The following is a 23,407-nucleotide window of genomic DNA, read 5'->3' on the forward strand; positions in this document are numbered from 1 at the left end:
TGGACTCATTTACATTTTGAGCAAAGCCAATTGAGTCTAATAATAGATTAAATGCAGTGTTGAGGCTGTCATTCTCAGCATCTGTGTGGATGTTAAAATCGCCCACTATAATTATCTTATCTGAGCTAAGCACTAAGTCAGACAAAAGGTCTGAAAATTCACAGAGAAACTCACAGTAACGACCAGGTGGACGATAGATAATAACAAATAAAACTGGTTTTTGGGACTTCCAATTTGGATGGACAAGACTAAGAGACAAGCTTTCAAATAAATTAAAGCTCTGTCTGGGTTTTGGATTAATTAATAAGCTGGAATGGAAGATTGCTGCTAATCCTCCGCCTCGGACCGTGCTACGAGCGTTCTGGCAGTTAGTGTGACTCGGGGGTGTTGACTCATTTAAACTAACATATTCATCCTGCTGTAACCAGGTTTCTGTAAGGCACAATAAATCAATATGTTGATCAATTATTATATCATTTACTAACAGGCACTTAGAAGAGAGAGACCTAATATTTAATAAACCACATTTAACTGTTTTAGTCTGTGGTGCAGTTGAAGGTGCTATATTATTTTTTTCTTTTTGAATTTTTATGCTTAAATAGATTTTTACTGGTTATTGGTGGTCTGGGAGCAGGCACTGTCTCTACGGGGATGGGGTAATGAGGGGATGGCAGGGGGAGAGAAGCTGCAGAGAGGTGTGTAAGACTACAACTCTGCTTCCTGGTCCCAACCCTGGATAGTCACGGTTTGGAGGATTTAAGAAAATTGGCCAGATTTCTTGAAATGAGAGCTGCTCCATCCAAAGTGGGATGGATGCCGTCTCTCCTAACAAGACCAGGTTTTCCCCAGAAGCTTTGCCAATTATCTATGAAGCCCACCTCATTTTTTGGACACCACTCAGACAGCCAGCAATTCAAGGACAACATGCGGCTAAACATGTCACTCCCGGTCCGATTGGGGAGGGGCCCAGAGAAAACTACAGAGTCCGACATTGTTTTTGCAAAGTTACACACCGATTCAATGTTAATTTTAGTGACCTCCGATTGGCGTAACCGGGTTTCATTACTGCTGACGTGAATTACAATCTTACCAAATTTACGCTTAGCCTTAGCCAGCAGTTTCCTTCAATGTCGCCTGCTCTGGCCCCCGGAAGACAATTGACTATGGTTGCTGGTGTCGCTAACTTCACATTTCTCAAAACAGAGTCGCCAATATCCATAGTTTGATCCTCGGCGGGTGTGTCGCTGAGTGGGGAAAAACGGTTAGAAATGTGAATGGGTTGGCGGTGTACACGGGGCTTCTGTTTAGGGCTACGCTTCCTCCTCACAGTCACCCAGTCGGCCTGCTTTCCCGACTGCTCGGTATCTGCTGGAAGGGAACTAACGGCGGCTAAGCTACCTTGGTCCACACCAACTACAGGGGCCTGGCTAGCTGTAGAATTTTCCACGGTGCGGAGCCGAGTCTCCAATTCGCCCAGCCTGGCCTCCAAAGCTACGAATAAGCTACACTTATTACAAGTACCATTACTGCTAAAGGAGGCCGAGGAATAACTAAACATTTCACACCCAGAGCAGAAAAGTGCGGGAGAGACAGGAGAAGCCACCATGCTAAATCGGCTAAGAGCTAGTAGCTAGCGGATTCCTAAAAACACACAAAGTGAATAATGTGTAGATAATTTAGAGGTGATTCAGCAGCGGGAGTGCTTTAGTTAAGGCACGTGAAGATTACACTGTGAAACAAATCGTTATCTAGATCAATCTAACTACACAGATTAAACAATCAATTCAATCAATTCAATTCAATCAATTTTTTTATATAGCGCCAAATCACAACAAACAGTTGCCCCAAGGCGCTTTATATTGTAAGGCAAGGCCATACAATAATTATGTAAAACCCCAACGGTCAAAACGACCCCCTGTGAGCAAGCACTTGGCTACAGTGGGAAGGAAAAACTCCCTTTTAACAGGAAGAAACCTCCAGCAGAACCAGGTTCAGGGAGGGGCAGTCTTCTGCTGGGACTGGTTGGGGCTGAGGGAGAGAACCAGGAAAAAGACATGCTGTGGAGGGGAAGCTCATCACCTGGGCAAGGATGAGCTTTAAGCCGGTAAAATCAAGGTCTCTAGTGCTCAAGAGGGGAAAAGTAGTGGATAAGTTCCGCTTCTCACTGTCTGGAGCCACCATCCCATCCATCACAGACCAGCCAGTTAAGAGCCTCGGGAAGAACTTTGACTGCAGCCTTAAAGATTCTGCCTCCATCTAGAAAACCAGTAAAGGGCTCGCGGCCTGGCTTAGCTAGGTTGACAAATCAGGGCTGCCAGGGAGATTCAAGTCCTGGATTTATCAGCACTCCATCTTGCCTCGCTGAAGAATTTATGGTGTTAAGAACATGGGAGGCATTGCAGTACAGGGAATCCAGAGATCCAAAGGTGGCATTGGCTGGTATTCAGGTGCGAACAGGCAGGAAATGGAGGGCAGACAAAGCTCTGGAGGTGGCTGAGTCACGAATGAGGCAGAAGGCGCTGGTGGGGACCATAGCCACAGGGCGCACAGGCATTGGCTACTTCCTGGCAACTAGGGTTGAAAACGCCAAAGGCAAAGAGTGGCAACATCTCGTTCAGGAGGAAGTGCGGGCAGGTGTGGAGGAAGTGCGAGTCAGCAGGATGGTGGGAATGGGGCAGCAAGGAGCATGGGCTAAATGGGAGAATGTTCTGCAAAGGAAGATCACCTGGTCCAACATCTGGAAAGCAGACTTCCATCGCATCAGGTTTTTAGTCCAAGCTGTTTACGACATCCTACCAAGTCCAGCCAACCTTCACGTCTGGGGCAAAACCGAAACACCATCCTGTCCCCTATGTTCGGGACGGGGATCCCTGGAACACCTCCTCAGCGGCTGCCCGAAAGCCCTTGGAGATGGGCGCTACCGCTGGCACCACAACCAGGTGCTATTAACGCCATCAAGGGCCACCACAAGCCAAAGACCATTATGTTCCACAGAGCCGGAGAGAAGCCCAACACTCAACCACATGCAAAGTCTGGCCTCCTCACTTCCGCCACCGACTGGCAACTGGAAGTGGACCTTGGCAAACAGCTGAAGTTCCCAGCCAGGATAACAGCAACACGACTCCGACCAGACATGATCACTGTGTCAGATTCCACCAAGCAATTGATCATGCTGGAGCTCACAGTGCCCTGGGAAGAGCACATGGATGAGGCCAACGAGAGGAAGCGTGCAAAGTACCAGGAGCTTGTGGAAGAGTGCAGGAGGCAGGGCTGGATAACTCGCTATGAGCCTGTGGAGGTGGGCTGCCGAGGATTTGCAGGGCGTTCACTCAGCAAAGTGTTCACTCTGCTGTGCCTCACTGGGGAGGCAAAGAGGAAGGCCATTGGATCTGCAACTGAAGCCACAGAGAAAGCCACAAGGTGGCTATGGATCAAGAGGGCAGATTTGTGGGTTAACGCTGCTGAGACACAGGCTGGGGACTGATCAACCCCGGTTGGGTCGCCTGGGCGAGGGTGTCTGATGTTGAAAGACCCAAAACACCCAATGACCCCAGGTTACATCACTGATGATGTGTTCCAGCGCATCTGCAAGATGTATTGGAGGCTCCGCACCTTGGAAAATCCTACAGTAAGCCAGGCCCCTGTAGTTGGTGCGGACCAAGGTAGCTTAGCCGCCGTTAGCTGTCCCCCAGCAGATCCCGAGCAGCCGGGAAAGCAGGCTGGCTGGGTGACTGTGAGGACGAAGCGTAGTTCTAAACAGAAAACCCTTGTACACCACCAACCCATTCACATTTCTAACTGTTTTTCCCCACTCGGCGACACACCCGCCGAGGAACAAACTCTGGTTATTGGCGACTCTGTTTTGAGAAATGTGAAATTAGCGACACCAGCAACCATAGTCAAATGTCTTCCGGGGGCCAGAGCAGGTGACATTGAAGGAAATTTGAAACTGCTGGCTAAGGCTAAGCGTAAATTTGGTAAGACTGTATTTCACGTCGGCAGTAATGACACCCGGTTACGCCAATCGGTGATCACTAAAATTAATACTGAATCGGTGTGTAACTTTACAAAACCAATGTCGGACTCTGTAGTTTTCTCTGGGCCCCTCCCCAATCAGACCGGGAGTGACATGTTTAGCCGCATGTTCTCCTTGAATTGCTGGCTGTCTGAGTGGTGTCCAAAAAATGAAGTGGGCTTCACAGATAATTGGCAAAGCTTCTGGGGAAAACCTGGTCTTGTTAGACGGCATCCATCCCACTTTGGATGGAGCAGCTCTCATCTCTAGAAATCTGGCCAATTTTATTAAACCCTCCAAATCATGACTATCCAGGGTTGAGACCAGGAAGCAGAGTTGTAGTCTTACACACCTCTCTGCAGCTTCTCTCCACCTGCCATCCCCCCAATACCTCATCCCAGTAGAGACGGTGCCTGCTCCCAGACCACCAATAACCAGTAAAAATCTATTTAAGCATAAAAATTCAAAAAGAAAAAATAATATAGCACCTTCAACTGCACCACAGACTAAAAGAGTTAAATGTGGTTTATTAAATATTAGGTCTCTCTCTTCTAAGTCCCTGTTAGTAAATGATATAATAATTGATCAACATATTGATTTATTCTGCCTTACAGAAACCTGGTTACAGCAGGACAAATATGTTAGTTTAAATGAGTCAACACCCTGAGTCACACTAACTGTCAAAATGCTCGAAGCATGGGCCGAGGGGGAGGATTAGCAGCAATCTTCCACTCCAGCTTATTAATTAATCAAAGACCCAGACAGAGCTTTAATTCACTTGAAAGCTTGACTCTTAGTCTTGTCCATCCAAATTGGAAGACAACTTTGGATGCTGTAGCTCCTCTGAAAAAGCCTTAAATCACAAGGGCCTGACTCTGTGGTATAACCCATAAACTTGCAGCTTAAAGCAGATAACCCATAAGCTGGAGAGGAAATGGCGTCTCACTAATTTAGAAGATCTTCATTTAGCCTGGAAAAAGAGTCTGTTGCTCTATAAAAAAGCCCTCTGTAAAGCTTGGACATCTTACTATTCATCACTAATTGAAGAAAATAAGAACAACCCCAGGTTTCTTTTCAGCACTGTAGCCAGGCTGACAAAGAGTCAGAGCTCTATTGAGCTGAGTATTCCTTTAACTTTAACTAGTAATGACTTCATGACTTTCTTTGCAAATAAAATTTTAATTATTAGAGAAAAAATTATTCATAACCATCCCAAAGACATATCTTTATGTTCGGCTGCTTTCAGTAATGCTGGTATTTGGTTAGACTCTTTCTCTCCGATTGTTCTGTCTGAGTTACTTTCATTAATCACTTCCTCCAAACCATCAACATGTCTATTAGACCCCATTCCTACCAGGCTGCTCAAGGAAGCCCTACCGTTAATTAATGCTTCGATCTTAAATATAATCAATCTATCTTTATTAGTTGGCTATGTACCACAGGCTTTTAAGGTGGCAGTAATTAAACCATTACTTAAAAAGCCATCACTTGACCCAGCTATCTTAGCTAATTATAAGCCAATCTCCAACCTTCTTTTTCTCTCAAAAATTCTTGAAAGGGTAGTTGTAAAACAGTTAACTGATCATCTGCAGAGGAATGGTCTATTTGAAGAGTTTCAGTCAGGTTTCAGAATTCATCATAGTACAGAAACAGCATTAGTGAAGGTTACAAATGATCTTATGGCCTCAGACAGTAGACTCATCTCTGTGCTCGTCCTGTTAGACCTCAGTGCAGCTTTTGATACTGTTGACCATAAAAATTTATTACAGAGATTAGAGCATGCCATAGGTATTAAAGGCACTGCGCTGCAGTGGTTTGAATCATATTTATCTAATAGATTACAATTTGTTCATGTAAATGGGGAGTCTTCTTCACGGACGAAGGTTAATTATGGAGTTCCACAAGGTTCTGTGCTAGGACCGACTTTATTCACTTTATAAATGCTTCCCTTAGGCAGTATTATTAGAAAGCATTGCTTAAATTTTCATTGTTACGCAGATGATACCCAGCTTTATCTATCCATGAAGCCAGAGGACACACACCAATTAGTTAAACTGCAGGAATGTCTTTCAGACATAAAGACATGGATGACCTCTAATTTCCTGCTTTTAAATTCAGATAAAACTGAAGTTATTGTACTTGGCCCCACAAATCTTAGAAACATGGTGTCTAACCAGATCCTTACTCTGGATGGCATTACCCTGACCTCTAGTAATACTGTGAGAAATCTTGGAGTCATTTTCGATCAGGATATGTCCTTCAATGCGCATATTAAGCAAATATGTAGGACTGCTTTTTTGTATTTGCGCAATAGGTCTTGTCTCAGAGTGATGCTGAAAAGCTAATTCATGCATTTATTTCTTCTAGGCTGGACTATTGTAATTCATTATTATCAGGTTGTCCTAAAAGTTCCCTGAAGAGCCTTCAGTTAATTCAAAATGCTGCAGCTACAGTACTGACAGGGACTAGAAGGAGAGATCATATTTCACCCATATTGGCCTCTCTTCATTGGCTCCCTGTTAATTCCAGAATAGAATTTAAAATTCTTCTTCTTACTTATAAGGTTTTGAATAATCAGGTCCCATCTTATCTTAGGGACCTCATAGTACCATATCACCCCAATAGAGCGCTTCACTCTCAGACTGCAGGCTTACTTGTAGTTCCTAGGGTTTGTAAGAGTAGAATGGGAGGCAGAGCCTTCAGCTTTCAGGCTCCTCTCCTGTGGAACCAGCTCCCAATTCAGATCAGGGAGACAGACACCCTCTCTACTTTTAAGATTAGGCTTAAAACTTTCCTTTTTGCTAAAGCTTATAGTTAGGGCTGGATCAGGTGACCCTGAACCATCCCTTAGTTATGCTGCTATAGACTTAGACTGCTGGGGGGTTCCCATGATGCACTGTTTCTTTTTATTCACCTCTTTTTGCTCTGTATGCACCACTCTGCATTTAATCATTAGTGATTGATCTCTGCTCTCTTCCACTGCATGTCTTTTTCCTGACTCTCTCCCCTCAGCCCCAACCAGTCCCAGTAGAAGACTGCCCCTCCCTGAGCCTGGTTCTGCTGGAGGTTTCTTCCTGTTAAAGGGGAGTTTTCCTTCCCACTGTCGCCAAGTGCTTGCTCATAGGGGGTCGTTTTGACCGTTGGGGTTTTTCTGTAATTATTGTATGGCTTTTGCCTTACAATATAAAGCGCCTTGGGGCGACTGTTATGTAAATATATAAATATATAAATAAAATTGATTTGATTTGATTTGATGTATCTTTCACCTATATGTATGTGTGTGTATGTATACACACACACACACACACACACACATATATATATGGAACAAATGTCCCGATGGTATTAAATTATGCTGTACTCTAGCCAGCTTTAAAAGGCTTTATAAAAACTATATATATTTCTGGGTTACACTATGGACAATTAAGTTTATTGATTTCTGTGCTATTGTTTTAGGATTGTGTGATGTACGCAACTACTGATTTTGTTATGATGAGAAATTTCCATTCATTGAATATCTTTAAATGTTTGTGTCATGCTTGTTCTGCTTGTTTTTTACTTTTGTTGTGAGGAGTAAAATTTAGGGCCCCTTAACACATAGTACGAATGTGGTCAAATGCGCATGAAGCAGGAATTGTATGCAATACTTGTAAAATTGTACAAGTAGCTATGGCCAATACCTTGTACACCTGTTGCTACAACTATTTGCGCAGACCAGCGGCTGAAAGACAGAGTGTGCACTGTGAGAGCCCATTTGATCCCTCTCGCGGCAGATGTCAGCCAAATTCCAGGTGACACACATGAACGTCTAACGCCACTTGCTTGCAACTTAGTGGCTATTAGCACGAAAACAGCCAGCAGACGATCACTTTCTAGCTGGCTGTGAAATTTGTCTAAGTGCCCCCATGACTGTGGAGTTGCCGAGGCCACATGTGGCATGCCATCCCCCCACCAACACGTGTGCATGTGTTTTGTGCGGTCCCTTGCTCCCCCAACACATGCGTGCCTGTGGTTTGTGTCCCCCCCAGCAGGCGAGGCATCTCTCATCTGATCACAGGGTGACAGATGTCACAGAGTGACAGATGTCAACAGCAGGAGCTGTTGCCATCTGTGGTCTTGGACGTCACAGCTGCAGAACACGTACCGTGTTTTGATGGACATGCGCATGTGTGCTTGCTGTCCTCACGTGGAAATACATAAAAACATATATCGCTTTTGCGACGGGCTGGAGAGCGAGCGTTTAAAGTAATGCACTAATTTTCAAGGTTTTAGTGTGGGCATGCTGTGCCCAGCAGTGCATTATGGGTAGGATAGGGTAGTCTCAGTACGGTAATTTCAGTACATTCACAACAGGAGAATCCATTTGAGACACTGATCAGGACAACAACATTAAACTCTAGTGCCTAAAACTCTCATGAAAATATTGTCTGGGTTCATAGATGTTGTTTTTGTGTTTGCTTTTATTATATTCCACGCATCTTAAACATAGCAAGTAGCAACACAGATTATCTGCAATTTTGTTTTGGCAAGTTTACAAGGTCTCTGCTGCCATCTACTGGCCAGTAGTGTTCATGGCAGTGCTCAGACTGAAGCTGGGCAGACACTGTACCACAGAACCGCACGGTGTAAAAGTTCAGTTATGTTCTCACACACATTGTACGTTCAAAAACCACACGTCAGACTCGTGTTTCCAGAAGCTTTTTTTTCAAACTTAATTTAAAAAAAAAACATTACAAGACAGGTCTGCGGTGTTTGCACAGGCACAAGAATATCAAACAGGTTTGATTTTCATCTGACCATACAATTGCCGATCAGGAGGTGGTCGTGAGATGTTAAACGCAGCTCGTTACTCCATGTATACTAAAAGATGCAGGACGCGCGATTAACCTGAAACTGTGCGATCCAAAAAATTCTCACACAAATGAAAAATCAGCAGAAAAAGGGTCAAAACTCGCACTGGCACCAGTAGTTGGCAGTGTTCTATTTATTTTAACACCGGTTATATAAGACGGTTATCTAATTACAACTTGGCTTTTTTTTTTTTTTGAAACTACCTTTTTTTTAACAAATAAAAAATGGCATATTTTACAAAAGCACATTTATCTGTAAACACCAACACACGACACACCTCACATTAATGAGTTGGTTTACATAGAATTAATCAACCAATCAGTGTAGCGGAGGCACATTTTACCCACAATGCCATCTGTCGGTGTTTGTTACAAACCTTCAGAATTAGTGCATTATTCAACATTAAAAGATATATGTTATATCTTAACTTTGCACAAATGACAGAATTGACATTAATGGAGTTATTCTATCAGTATTAATTTTATTTATACACCAAACCATAACTCAGCAGGGCTTTATTTTCCAAGAGCTCGGCCTGACGGCAGCAATGTGATTGGGTAGAGTTGAGCTTTCTGGCTTCTCTCAGTGGTGTCTGTGCTGGAAGCCATGTAGTAAACTGGAGCTTCCAGCAGGGAACAGGATGCTGAAAGACAGAAGCGCTGACTCATTGTTTGGGTCTGTTGTTACTTTTGATGCTTCCAAAAGCAATCATGGTGTTAAAACTCAAAATCAGCTTGTTAGTAGTTGCAACTATACTGGAGACAATACTGGAATTTATTGGTTATCAGTTATCTGTAACATCCAATACATTTTTGGGTGGTTTATCGTTTTATCTTTATCAAAGATAACTTTTCAGTTATCTGATTATCTGTTATCGAAGTTAATTTTTTGGTTATCTGTGCCCACCACTGTCTTTAGACAAGCGTCACACTTAGTACAAATGAGCACAAGCCAAGCCAAATCAGGCAGAATATCCAACAAAACAGGATTCGTGCCACATCTGGGAAGGAATAAGAATTGTGGCAGACAACCGTTCGAATAGTCAGACTGCACTGTGACCCACCCCCAATGATTCATCCACACGCCATGCACATTAAGCCCCCGAAGGTGGTACAAATGTTGTTGGAATACTTTATGATTACCTAGACAGCTCTCAAAATGCAGTGAGAATATGATGAATCCACATACTTTGCCGTACTAGTGAGGTCCGATTGTGGGTCAAGGTAATATAATCTAGCAGCAGTCGAGGTGCGCTCGTGTTGTGATCAGGCGCATTAGGGACAATAGGTTTTAGCAGAAACATGCCGAACGTCCCCCTGAATGCAATCAGAATGTCATGAATGCTATTTGCACACCATCCGATTGTTTAGAAAGCAGTCAGATGGCACTTTGACTACCGTTCGATAGTTTTTCCACTTCAACTGTGCTAAGACTGTTTTGGACACTTGCAAAACATTCGGAGCGGCCTAACAGTGTCAACCGCTGAGACTGCTGTCTGACATTTTCCAAATGTACCTTGAAGCTTCCCGACTATGGGCTGACTTTTCATTCGGGTGCCATTCGGCCTCATTCGAGTTATGTGTGATGGGGGTCTTAACAACACAGCAGATGTGATTTTAATTCTGATAATTGATTCTGCAGTAGTTCCTTAACAGTACAGCAGGCATTGTATTCTGATGATTGATTCTGCAGTAGGTGTAATGAAAAGTGCAAAAACGTTATTACCTATAGGTGGCAGTATAACCTCAGTAGACAACTAAAAGATGCAGGGAATACCCAGGAAGGGTTAAAAGTTCAATAAGGCTGAATAAAACAGTTACCTGAAGCTAGCATGAAGTTCAGCTCTATGTTTTATGTCACAGATGTTTTGTGTGAATATTGCCAAGGAGGCCAACAAGTTTGCACTTAAACACAGCAATCTTTATTTCCACTCATAACAACCCACTGGTCTCCACTGCTCATCACCATCCTGCTGTTGCACTGGGCTGTCTGCACTTAGTGCCCCTGCAGGTAACCTTAGTTATTGCACCTTCAGAAATTTCTAAATACTACAGTGTCCGCCCCTGTAGACTTCAACTGCACTTGTCTCTTTTCTTTTTTAATATACGTATACATGTACAGTTTTTTTTACATGATACAACTTTCTTTCTTTTTTTCTTTTTTTTTTTTTTTACTTATTTTTATTAGGAATGTTAAGTGCAAATGGCAACTGGTAGACAGCAATAAACAGTATACATAGTGCATAGATCATTAATAGGTCTTTTCATGCATATTGTTTTGCAATATTAGTACTTCTGCCCATGGCTTAGACATAGAAATCAAAGAAAGAATACACATTTCATACATAACTCATACTTCTGAAATATACATTTGTATTGGGGACCATTTCTTAATAAAGATATCTGTTTTCAATTGTAGTTTTGCAGTTATTAATTCCATATAATAAACATCTCTTAATTTATTTTTCCATTGGATGATTATAGGAGGCTGCGGGCTGAGCCAGGAAACTGTGATCATCTTTTTAGCAATTAGGAGCAGAATTCTCAATAGGTGGTAATTACAGTGTGATCTTATTTATTTATTTTATTTATTTATTTTTTATTTTTTTTTAGAAAATACCCAATAACATTGTTGATGGTTCTTCTCCTATTTCAAGATCTAAACATTTCTTAATTTCACATTTTACATTTTCCCAAAAGGTGTTCAATTTAGGACAACCCCAAAATATGTGGATGAAATTTCCCACCAGACCGCAGCCCCGCCAACATTTATCTGTGGTACCACCAAATTTAGATGTAACAACTGGAGTTCTGAAGAACCTGATTTTAGTTTTCCATTGAAGCTCTCTAAGGATAGGACTGTTGATAATTTTGTGTCCCTCCCCAAGTGACAATGCCCAGTCTTCATCTTGAATGAACGTATTCATTTCCAATTCCCATTTCATCTTTATATGTAATGTATTTTCTGTTGAAACCTCTTGCAGTATTTTATATATATGAGATATATATTTACTAGTAATTGACCTCTTTGTCACAGATACAAAGAAGAGTTCAATGTTTGAAGGAGGAGCCTGTAGAGCACTCTAAATTGTGTTTTTATTTAAATAATGTCTTAATTGAAGATATTAGTAAACATCTTGGTTTGGAAGACTGTACTTTTGTAGGAGTTGTTGAAATGACATCAGGCTTCCCCCCTCAAATAGCTGAGGCAGCATGGTCAAGCCTCTTTTGGCCCAATTGTTTAAGGTCGAGGCGGGAGGAAACTCTGGATTATGATTAATTTGGATCAATCTATAGAAAGAATCAGATAAGTTCAGACATTTTCTTACACTTTACCATACAGATAAGGTGTTTTTTACTAGTGTATTTGTAATTTTGTTCTTTGATTGAGTTTCCAGATTTACAAATGGTAAAGTGTCAAGAAATATGCCCTGACAGTCACCTTGTTCCATATTATACCATATTGTTTCTTCTTCTTGAGACAAGCAGGTGATCATTGATCTAATTTGAGCAGCCAAATAATAATTTCTCAAATTTGGTACATTTAGGCCTCCCAACTCTTTAGGGCACATAAGTGTTTTAAGTCTAATCCTCAGCCTTTTGTTTTGCCATATGAATTTTGAGAGCCATTTATTAAGTGTTGTGAATGTAGAAATCGGTATCTTAATAGGTAAAGACTGAAACAGGAATAGAAGCCTTGGTAGTATGTTCATTCTAATAGTTTCTATTCTTCCCACCATTGAGAGTGGTAGGATTTCACAGCACGTAAGGTCTTTTTTAATTTCATCCATTAGTTTACCATAATTGGATTTGAACAACTGTGATATTTGTGGGGTGACAATGATTCCAAGATATCTAAATCCTTGATTGCTCATCCAGAATTTGTATCTGTTGATCAGATCTGTAGGCCATTGTCCCTTTAGAATCATTGCCTCCGATTTTGATTGGTTTATTTGATAGCCAGAGAATTTGCCATATATATCCAATGACTCGATAAGTGCTGCTATGGATGTTGCCGGATCACTAATATATGTTAAAATATCGTCGGCAAAGTGGGAGATTTTATGTTCCCTCTTGTTTTTGTCCTCAATGCTTTTAATATTTCCATTTGTCCTAATTAGTGCTGCAAGAGGTTCAATGTTAATTGCAAATAATAAGGGACTTAAACAGTCGCCCTCGCGAACTCCCCTTTTCAGATAAAAGAAATCAGAACAGCAACCATTAACCCTAACACATGATTTTGGATTTGTGTAGATTATCTTTATCCACTCCACAAGTTTCGGGTGGAAGCCCATGGTCGAAAGGGTGCAATATAAAAAATGCCAATTGACAGTGTCGAAGGCCTTCTGTGCATCAAAACTGATTAGCATAGAATTGTTAAGATGTTTTGCTTGAGTTATAACATTTAAAGTTCTTCGTATATTATTAGCACCATGTCGACTTGGGATAAAACCAGCCTGGTCTGGGTGAATTAGTTTTCTAATGTGTTTTTGGATCCTCTTAGCTAAAATGCTGGTCAACAATTTTAAGTCATTGCACAAAAGACTAATTGGTCTATACCCTTCACAGTGCATTGCATCCTTTCCTTCTTTATGAATGACAGAGATGATCGCCTCAGACTATGAGTCGGGCATTTCACCGTTCGTAAGTGTATAGTTGAAAACCCTGGTTAATAGTGGTAACAAAGCTTCTAAAAAACATTTATAGAATTCTCCAGGGATACCATCTGTCCCTGGAGACCTGTTGTTTTTTAGTTTTTTAATTGCTTCTCTAATCTCAGCTTCTGTTATTTTTGACACCATTCCTGTTGTGTGGGCCGCCAGAAGAGGATGTACTGCTGGCCCACCACCAAAGGGCGCCCTGCCTGAAGTGCGGGCTTCAGGCACGAGAGGGCGCTGCCGCCACGGACACAGCCGGGAGTGACAGCTGTCACTCATTAATTCCTGACAGCTGTCACACATTCTTCATCATCGCACTCCATAAAGACCAGACGTCATCTCCATCTCATCGCCGAGATATCATACTTCATTGGAGGTAATATCCTCAGCGGTTTGTGTCCTTTGCAATATATCTGTATATTGTGAGTGTTTGCAGGAGTACCGGTTCCTTTTTCTGTGGAGGCTGAGTGAGTGCAGGACGGCACTCTTTTCCCCTGAGGAATCACTGCGGTACTCTGCAACATATTGAGTGAGAGGTGGAGGTGGCATTCCCACCGCTGTTGTTACTGGGTGTACACACACCCACACTTGACTGTCTTTGTTCTTCGCCAGCAGTACCAGATCCGACAGTCGGGGACGGTGATCACCTGGGAATTCGGGACTTGGCGGCTCCAGTATTCACCAGGTTCTGTGGGGGCGGAAATCGTGTGGTTCCGGCTCTTCTCAGGACAGACGTCTTCTATCCTCGAGCCTGCCCACACGTCACCTTTGTAATTTGACTGTAATTATATTCTGAGATTGTCTGTATGTTCGTTGTGCACGTTTCACAACATTAAATTGTTACCTTTTGGCTCATCTATTGACCGTTCATTTGCGCCCCCTGTTGTGGGTCCGTGTCACTACACTTTCACAACAATTCCTGCAGCATCATCTACAGAGAGAGTGGGTAAATTTAGGTTAGTTAGAAATATTTCATTTTGGCATTTTAACTCATTGCTTATAGAGGTTGGCTCGTCATAAAGATTTTCATAAAAGGATGCAAAAGCATTGGCTATGGCATTGGTGCATTGTTGTTTTTTTTATGGGATGATTTATTTTGTGTACCATTCTATCTGTTTGTGCCTTTCGGAGCTGAAAGGCTAGAAGGCGACTTGCTCTGTTACCCATCTCATAATATCTCTGTTTAGAGAATCTTAGGGCCCCTTCTGCTTTATATGTAAGAATTTTATCCAATCGTTTCCTGGCTTCTTTTAATTTCAACAATGTGTCATTATTACTTGTATTTTTATGCTCCATTTCTAGCTGTTTGATTTTTTGTTCAAGATTGTTTTGTTCCTCTAGTCTCTGTTTTTTTAGTCGAGATGATATCTGTATCATTTTCCCCCTAATTACTACTTTGGCTCCACTCCATAAAATTGATGGAGTGACTTCCCCATTATCATTTGATTCTAGGTAATCTAAAATGCTTTGTTTCAGTTCTTGAACTACTAGTGGATTGATAAGTAGTGATACGTTCATCCTCCAATATTTAAAGAATTTTTCCCTACAGAGATCAAGCTGTAAAATCACAGGGGCATGGTCAATCAGTGTTATGGTTTCTATACAACAATCAGTAACTTTATGCATATGTTGTTGGGAGATACAGAAAAAGTCTATCCTCGAGTAGCTATTATGAACACTGGAGAAAAATGTAAAATCCTTTTTACTTTGGTTCTTATTCCGCCATGGATCGGTGAGGCCAAGTTCTGTTATCATGTTATTTAGCATTTTGGTTTTCCTAGTTTGTGCGGCCATTTCTGGTGGCGTTTTGTCAAGATTCCCATCTTGAACCGCATTAAAATCTCCGTCCACTACAATAATACCTTTTGCGTTCCCTGCTATAATATTTGCAATTTCTTTAAAAAACTTCTCATCATATTCATTTGGGCCATACAGATTTATAATAGAAAGTTCCTCTTCCCCCACGTGTCCGATCACCATGACATATCTGGCCAATTTATGTTGTATTACACTTTCCTTCAGGAAAGGGAGTGATTTTGTTGATCATAATTGTAACCCCTCTTTTATTTCCAAATGAAGCGCTGTATGTTTGGTTTACCCATTCTCGCTTAAGTTTTTTGTGTTCTAAGTCACTCAAATGTGTTTCCTGTAAGAGAGCTATGGAACACTGCATTTTCTTCAACTGGCTAAATATCTTTTTCTTTTTATAGGGTGATTTAAGCCAGCCATGGACATTATATGTAATTATATTAATATTTCTCATGAATGTATAGTATGAATGTAACAACACATCTTTTGTCTTACTAAATCACAGTTATACATTGTGTACATTACATTGTGTAACAGTTGTGACTGCACCTTCTGTATATTAAGAACATTGATACCAGTTATTGGAACAGAACTTATGAATAAAACCTTAAAATAACTTCCAAAATTTGATGTAATCAAACAAAGTTCCTCTGGAATAGTCTCTGTGGAGACGAAGGGGTGTGACAAGAATCCTCAGTGTTGTACACTTCGTGTGTTGGCAAAAGTCCAACAGCAAAAGGCTGCATGAGGAATTGCCTTTGCAAAATTCAACTTAAAATAGTCATAATGAAACAGAAATATCATCCCACCTTCTTCTGGGCAGGAGAGAACCCTTCAAATTAAACTCGGGTAATTTACATAGTTACTAGCTTAACTAGTTACCATCAATTGCAGAAAATGTGAACATTTAACGTTATTTAAACATTTATAGCCTCATATCTCAGTTACTTATCACTCCATAGGAAGAGCTTTAGGTCCGCGGTGGTCAGCTCTCCGTCTTCAGCTCCTTTAGTGGTCCAGGTGTTGTGTAGCAGCTCCTCTCAGCAGCTCTCTCTCATCCACTTTGACGCTTATTCCCATCTCCATGAGGGTTGGTGCTGCTTCTGCGAGTGTGGAGAATGTCTTCACACCGGTGTCCATGTGGATCTTCAGCTGGGCAGGAAAAGGTGACGCGGCTTTAACCTTTTTCTCTTTGAGCTGTTTGATTACGTCTCTCACTTGTTTACATTTCTTCTGCACATGTGCGGTGTAGTCGTGGTCAACGTACACCTTTTGACCTTGGTATAGTATCCCACGGCTTTTCCATGCCTCTTGTAGAATCCTGTCTTTCACTCTGTAGTCCAAAAATCTGACCACAATGGATCTTGGTGGAGCATTGTCTCTCGGTCTCATGGTCAGCGAGCGGTGCGCCCTTTCCACACCGAGGTCGAAGTCCTCGGGTAATTTCAAAGCAGTGCGGAGCATCCCCATTATGAACCAGATCATGTCATTTCTCTCTTCGCCTTCTTTAAGTCCATAAAAGCGTAGATTATTGCGTCTAGCTCTCGATTCGATATCTTCGCATTTGGCTGACAATGCAGCTTCTCGTCGTAGCATGTAGCGCATAGCTCTGTCATGACGCTGTAGCATGTCCTCATTGTCGCTCACTCTCTGTTTCATATCAGTCATTTGCTGTTCGATTTGGTTTGTCCTTTCAATCACATGCTTAAGAGCGTTTTCCATCCTCGTCAGTGTCGATTTCGTGTCTTTGGAGGCTTCCGCATGCTCGTTTCTGAAGTCTTTCTGCTCTGTTAGCAGTGACGCCATGTTATTTTCAGCTCTCCCGTGTCAACGTCTTCAACTTGTTCTCGTTTTTCATCTTTTTTCGTAGCTCTTGTTTCTTTTCTTGCAGCGGACATCTTCGGGTCTCTTAATATACTACTAGACTAGTAGTATATTAGAAGGAGAGAGCATATTTCACCCATATTGGCCTCTCTTCATTGGCTTCCTGTTAATTCTAGAATAGAATTTAAAATTCTTCTTCTTACTTATAAGGTTTTGAATAATCAGGTCCCATCTTATCTTAGGGACCTCATAGTACCATATCACCCCAATAGAGCGCTTCGCTCTCAGACTGCAGGCTTACTTGTAGTTCCTAGGGTTTTTAAGAGTAGAATGGGAGGCAGAGCCTTCAGCTTTCAGGCTCCTCTCCTCTCAGCCCCAACCAGTCCCAGCAGAAGACTGCCCCTCCCTGAGCCTGGTTCTGCTGGAGGTTTCTTCCTGTTAAAAGGGAGTTTTTCCTTCCCACTGTCGCCAAGTGCTTGCTCACAGGGGGTCGTTTTGACCGTTGGGGTTTTTCCGTAATTATTGTATGGCTTTGCCTTACAATATAAAGTACCTTGGGGCAACTGTTTGTTGTGATTTGGCGCTATATAAATAAAACTGATTTGATTTGATTTGAATATGGCCGAGTAGAATAAAATGAGTGCAATTTACATTTTGTTTCTAGCTAGTTTTGGGTTTTCTCTCTGATGCTCAGAAATCAAGCTGCTTTCCCTTTCATGATGTCACCGGAAGTCCCGATACAACTTTCTATAGCAACATTTCTTTACAAGTCCAGGCATTGTGGAGGACGCACATTTCTTTTTGAACGCTCCACCCATTGTGTACCCACAGGATTTTCCAGAGTTTGGTCCATTTCCACCAAAACCTGAGAAACAGTGTTCTGAGGAAAAAATGGTTATCTGTTCAGTGTCCTTTGACTCATTTTCTGAATCATTCAGTTCATTGTCAAAATCTTAATCAAAATGGTCATCAACATCATTGACAATCTCTGGATTTACATTCCTTTTCTTTTCTTCCATTAATTGATTCATATGACCTTTGATACAATTTCCTTTTACCGACACCAGATATACTCAACAAAAATATAAACGCAACACTTTTGGTTTTGCTCCCATTTTGTATGAGATGAACTCAAAGATCTAAAACTTTTTCCACATACACAATATCACCATTTCCCTCAAATATTGTTCACAAACCAGTCTAAATCTGTGATAGTGAGCACTTCTCCTTTGCTAAGATAATCCATCCCACCTCACAGGTGTGCCATACCAAGATGCTGATTAGACACCATGATTAGTGCACAGGTGTGCCTTAGACTGCCCACAATAAAAGGCCACTCTGAAAGGTGCAGTTTTGTTTTATTGGGGGGGATACCAGTCAGTATCTGTTGTGACCACCATTTGCCTCATGCAGTGCAACACATCTCCTTTGCATCATCCGTGAAGAGAACACCTCTCCAACGTGCCAAACGCCAGCGAATGTGAGCATTTGCCCACTCAAGTTGGTTACAACGACGAACTGGAATCAGGTCAAGACCCCGATGAGAACGACAAGCATGCAGATGAGCTTCCCAGAGACGGTTTCTGACAGTTTGTGCAGAAATTCTTTGGTTATGCAAACCGATTGTTCCAGCAGCTGTCCGAGTGGCTGGTCTCAGACGATCTTGGAGGTGAACATGCTGGATGTGGAGGTCCTGGTCTGGTGTGGTTACACGTGGTCTGCGGTTGTGAGGCTGGTTGGATGTACTGCCAAATTCTCTGAAACGACTTTGGAGACGGCTTATGGTAGAGACATGAACATTCAATACACGAGCAATAGCTCTGGTTGACATTCCTGTTGTCAGCATGCCAATTGCACGCTCCATCAAATCTTGCGACATCTGTGGCATTGTGCTGTGTGATAAAACTGCACCTTTCAGAGTGGCCTTTTATTGTGGGCAGTCTAAGGCACACCTGTGCACTAATCATGGTGTCTAATCAGCATCTTGGTATGGCACACCTGTGAGGTGGGATGGATTATCTCAGCAAAGGAGAAGTGCTCACTATTACAGATTTAGACTGGTTTGTGAACAATATTTGAGAGAAATGGTGATATTGTGTATGTGGAAAAAGTTTTAGATCTTTGAGTTCATCTCATACAAAATGGGAGCAAAACCAAAAGTGTTGCGTTTATATTTTTGTTGAGTGTATGTAACAGGACCCAAAACCTGGGTAATTTCACCATTCACCCATTTCCTAACCCTTCGCATTTGACTGTTTCTGAACATGTCTATCCTGGATAATTTGAGAGAAATTCAGTGTCAGCAGTGACAACCTGGTGTGATTTTTGAGTCGGTCTTCTCAAAAAGACTCGTGTTTGTCCTGTTGTCACATGTGGCATATTTTGATGAACAAACAAGAAATTTGCAATACAGTGTTGCAAAGACATACCTCTAAGTGCTCTACTTTTGGCTAAGGACCTTTGAAAGTTTTGCACCAGCCTCTGTAAATCCATTTCAGACTGGGAGGTAGGACGGAGTTTTGAAATGACAGCTTGACAGCATTCAGCTCCAGAAATGTCTCAAATTCACTTGCAATGAATTGAAGTCCATTATCAGTTACCACCTCTTTGGGTAACCCATAAGCGGAAAAAAGATTTCTCAAGACTTCAATTGTTTTGCATGTGGTAGTAGATTGCATATGAATAATTTCACGCCATTGGGCGTATCCGTCAGTCACCACAAGGAACATTTGAAGAGTTCAGATGCAAAACCCAGTATCTCCAAAACCATAAACTTTTAGTTGAGGCCAACATGTACTTGGCTGTCAAGGGGACCATCAGTGTACAAAATATGAAAGAATTTGAACAAACTGTTTTCATGTTATTGATGAAAGTCTGTGCAGTTCCGCATAGTGTTTCCTTTAAAGGAGACCTGCATTGAAAAAAATGCAGTCAGATTTTTTGAACAAAAAATGACTTACATTTACACATGAGATCCTTCTGAATGTAGTAAAGTAAATCTGCAAGCCCAGATCTGTCATTCAATGGAGAAATCTTCATTTGAAAATGACAAATTTACAGCTAACATTTAGCCCTCCGCAAATTGTCCCTCTCATCATGGACGCTGCCGAGACGTCATGGACAAGACCCTCTCTCAGCATGCATTGCGCCAATTGTAATTTGTGGATTTATGTCAGTTTGCATCTGCACCTTTTTCGTGTCTTATACGGAAGGATCTACTTTTTTTAAAACTTCATATTGTCTTGCGGCACGTTTGGTGAGTACACATTTCTTTTATTTGTGCTTGAAAAATTATTTGGGGGGACTTTTTCATACGCCCGTTTGATTGAGTGGTGTCGCATTGAAAATCTACTGTCTTTCGCCTCCGGTACCATCACGGGATATGGAGGCGAGACCCGCAAAGAATCCCAGTCATTAAAAATATATAAACCTCTCTCAGCGTCCATGGAGCTCTGGGGCTCCGATTGCCGAGACGTGCGGTGCTGTGGATTTTGCCGCAAGAAGTCTGTCCTTGCAGCAACAGGTGTACCGGCCGCTTCGCATTAAAACAGCGAGCGTAGCGGAGGCAGAGAGCGGGAGAGGAAGAACGGCGCCCGCTGTCGATGTCGTTGCTGATCTGAGCACACAGATCTGTATCTCACATTCATTGCAGCTTACTTTTGGATGTTGAAACCAGGACGTGTATAAGTAACATTACTAACAGATAAAATCATTTCAATGCGGGATCGGACTGAAGGCGGGAGCACGTCGTCTTGTCCCTGACGTCATGGAAATGATATGGCTTTACAAACTGTTTTCACAGAGGGCTAAATTTTAGCTGCAAATTTGTCATTTTTAAACGAAGATTTCTCCGCTGAATTACAAATTTGGGCTTACAGATTTACTTTACTGCATTCACAAGGGTCTTATAAATACATATCAGCTATTTCTTTCTGAAATCTGACCGCATTTATTTCAATGCAGGTCTACTTTAAATCGCCAACTGCATTTTTCTTCATTTGAAAAAAAGGACTTACTGGGTTTTGCATCTGAACTCTTCATTTGCTTCTTAGACTCTTCAAAATGAATGCGTATTCCGTCCTATGGACCTGAAGCCCATTTCCATGTGTGCACTGGTGCTGCAGCAGGAACACTACACTGATGTTTGCAGATTTCACACTGATTTACCTCAGTCTCAATGTCTTCATCCAGTGAAGGCCACCATAAGCTCCTAGCCAAGAACTTCATTTTTACCATGCCCCAGTGGCTGTCATGTAGCTCTGAAAGTGACCTGCTTTTCCAATTCTCTGGAATGATTATTCTGAATCCCCAAAGTAAACCATCATCTTCCACAATCGGATCAAATTTCCGTTTCACATATGGCTGAAAAGCATCATCAGACATCTTTTGGCCAACCTGGCAAAACATACAATTTTCATCTGCTATTGGTAGTCTGGATAATGCATCTGCATTCCCATGTTATTCTGTTTGTACCTGATCTCATAGGAGCACACTGCTAAAATCAAGGAACATCTCTGCATGCTAGCTGCTGCAAATGGCGGCACTCCTGTTTTTTGACCTATGGTTTTCAATTATGGTTTGTGATCAGTGATCAGAGTGAACTTGTGTCCAAACAAGTACTCGTTTAACTTCATTACTCCAAAAACTGGGCCTAATGCTTCTTTTTCAATGTATGAGTAATTTTCTCTGCTTTCATGAGCATTCTAGAAGCAAAAGCAATTGGTTTTTTACTTCCATCTGGCATTTGGTGAGAGATCACTGCACCAACACCTACTGGTGAAGCATCACATGCCAGCATAAGTGGCAGATCTGGGTTGAAATGTACTAAGACAGTTTGAAATCAGCTGTTTCTTGGCTTCCCAAAAAGCCTTTTGACATGATTCTGTCCACTCCCACTTGATATCCCAGTCATTAGTGCTATCAGTGTTGACAAATTTGGTATGAACTTCCCATAGCAGCTCGACAGAGAGAGGAAAGACCTTAACTCAGTTATATTACTTGGGATCATGGCTTTCGCATTGGCTTTACATTTTTCCTGCATGGGATGAATTCCCTCTGCATCAATCATGTGTCCTGTATTGGAAAAAGGCGCATTTATCTTGGTTCACTCAAAGATTATGATTTTATAGCCTTTTCAGAACTTCCTCCAAGTTTTGCATCTGCTGTTCTCTATCCTGTCCAGTGATCAATATATCATCTTGATAACATATTACTCCATCTAAACCCTGTAAAACTTGATCCATCAATTTTTTGGATGATAAGGAAATCTGTTCACTTTATACAGGACTTTACGAGTGCTGATTGTGAAGTACTGTTTTGAAGTGTCATCCAGTTCCACTTGTTGATATGTTATTGACAAATCTAGCTTAATTATCTGTCACCTCCTGCCAACTTTTAGAACAAGTCTTGTGGTTTTGGAATGGGGTACTGATTTACCTCCAACCAAGGGTTTATGTACACTTTGTGGTCACATGTCATGAGAGAGTTATCCACTTTTGGTATGTTTACAGTGTGTGCAGCCTACAGTCACTATCAATCAATCAATCAATCAATCAATTTTTTTTATATAGCGCCAAATCACAACAAACAGTTGCCCCAAGGCGCTTTATATTGTAAGGCAAGGCCATACAATAATTATGTAAAACCCCAACGGTCAAAACGACCCCCTGTGAGCAAGCACTTGGCTACAGTGGGAAGGAAAAACTCCCTTTTAACAGCAAGAAACCTCCAGCAGAACCAGGCTCAGGGAGGGGCAGTCTTCTGCTGGGACTGGTTGGCTGTGATAACACCTTGTGTTTCCATTTTGTTTAACTGTGCTTCCAATGCATCTTTTAGTGCTTAAGACACAGGGCAAGGTTTACAAAATTTGGAAATGGCCCCCAGTGCAACATGTAGTTTAGTTTTAATGACATTTACCTTTCCCAGGCTAGGTTGGAACACATCTGGATATCTCCCACAAAGCCATGTACACTCTCTGGTGCCACTCATTTTACAAAAGATGTTGGGAAAGTGTAGGTACACGGACCCACAACAGGGGGCGCAAATGAACGGACAATGGAGGAAGTCAAATAACAACACTTTACTGTTGTGAATGGGCACAACAAATACAACAGATTACAACAACAGACAGAAAGCCAAATCACAAAAGGTGTCGTGTGGGCAGGCTCGAAGAGAGAAGACGTCTGTCCAAAGTAGAACCAGAACCACATGATCTCCTCCGCCACCAGACCCCGGGAATACTGGAGCCGCCA

At 41.9% G+C, this 23,407-nt stretch overlaps 1 protein-coding gene and 1 long non-coding RNA gene across 2 annotated transcripts in view; one reads left to right on the plus strand and one right to left on the minus strand.

Moving 5' to 3' along the window:
- pth2ra (parathyroid hormone 2 receptor a) overlaps positions 1-23,407 on the minus strand; it is a 408,052-nt gene that overhangs the window by 302,924 nt on the left and 81,721 nt on the right. The gene's annotated exons all lie outside the window — the stretch shown is intronic.
- On the plus strand, positions 994-22,015 carry LOC117524970. The gene is made up of 4 exons (XR_004564924.1): positions 994-1,004; positions 10,068-10,071; positions 17,203-17,207; positions 21,873-22,015. It is a non-coding gene; the product is annotated as an uncharacterized LOC117524970 (long non-coding RNA).

The sequence above is a fragment of the Thalassophryne amazonica genome, chromosome 14 (genome assembly GCF_902500255.1).
Source record: "Thalassophryne amazonica chromosome 14, fThaAma1.1, whole genome shotgun sequence".
Classification (NCBI taxonomy): Eukaryota; Metazoa; Chordata; class Actinopteri; order Batrachoidiformes; family Batrachoididae; genus Thalassophryne; species Thalassophryne amazonica.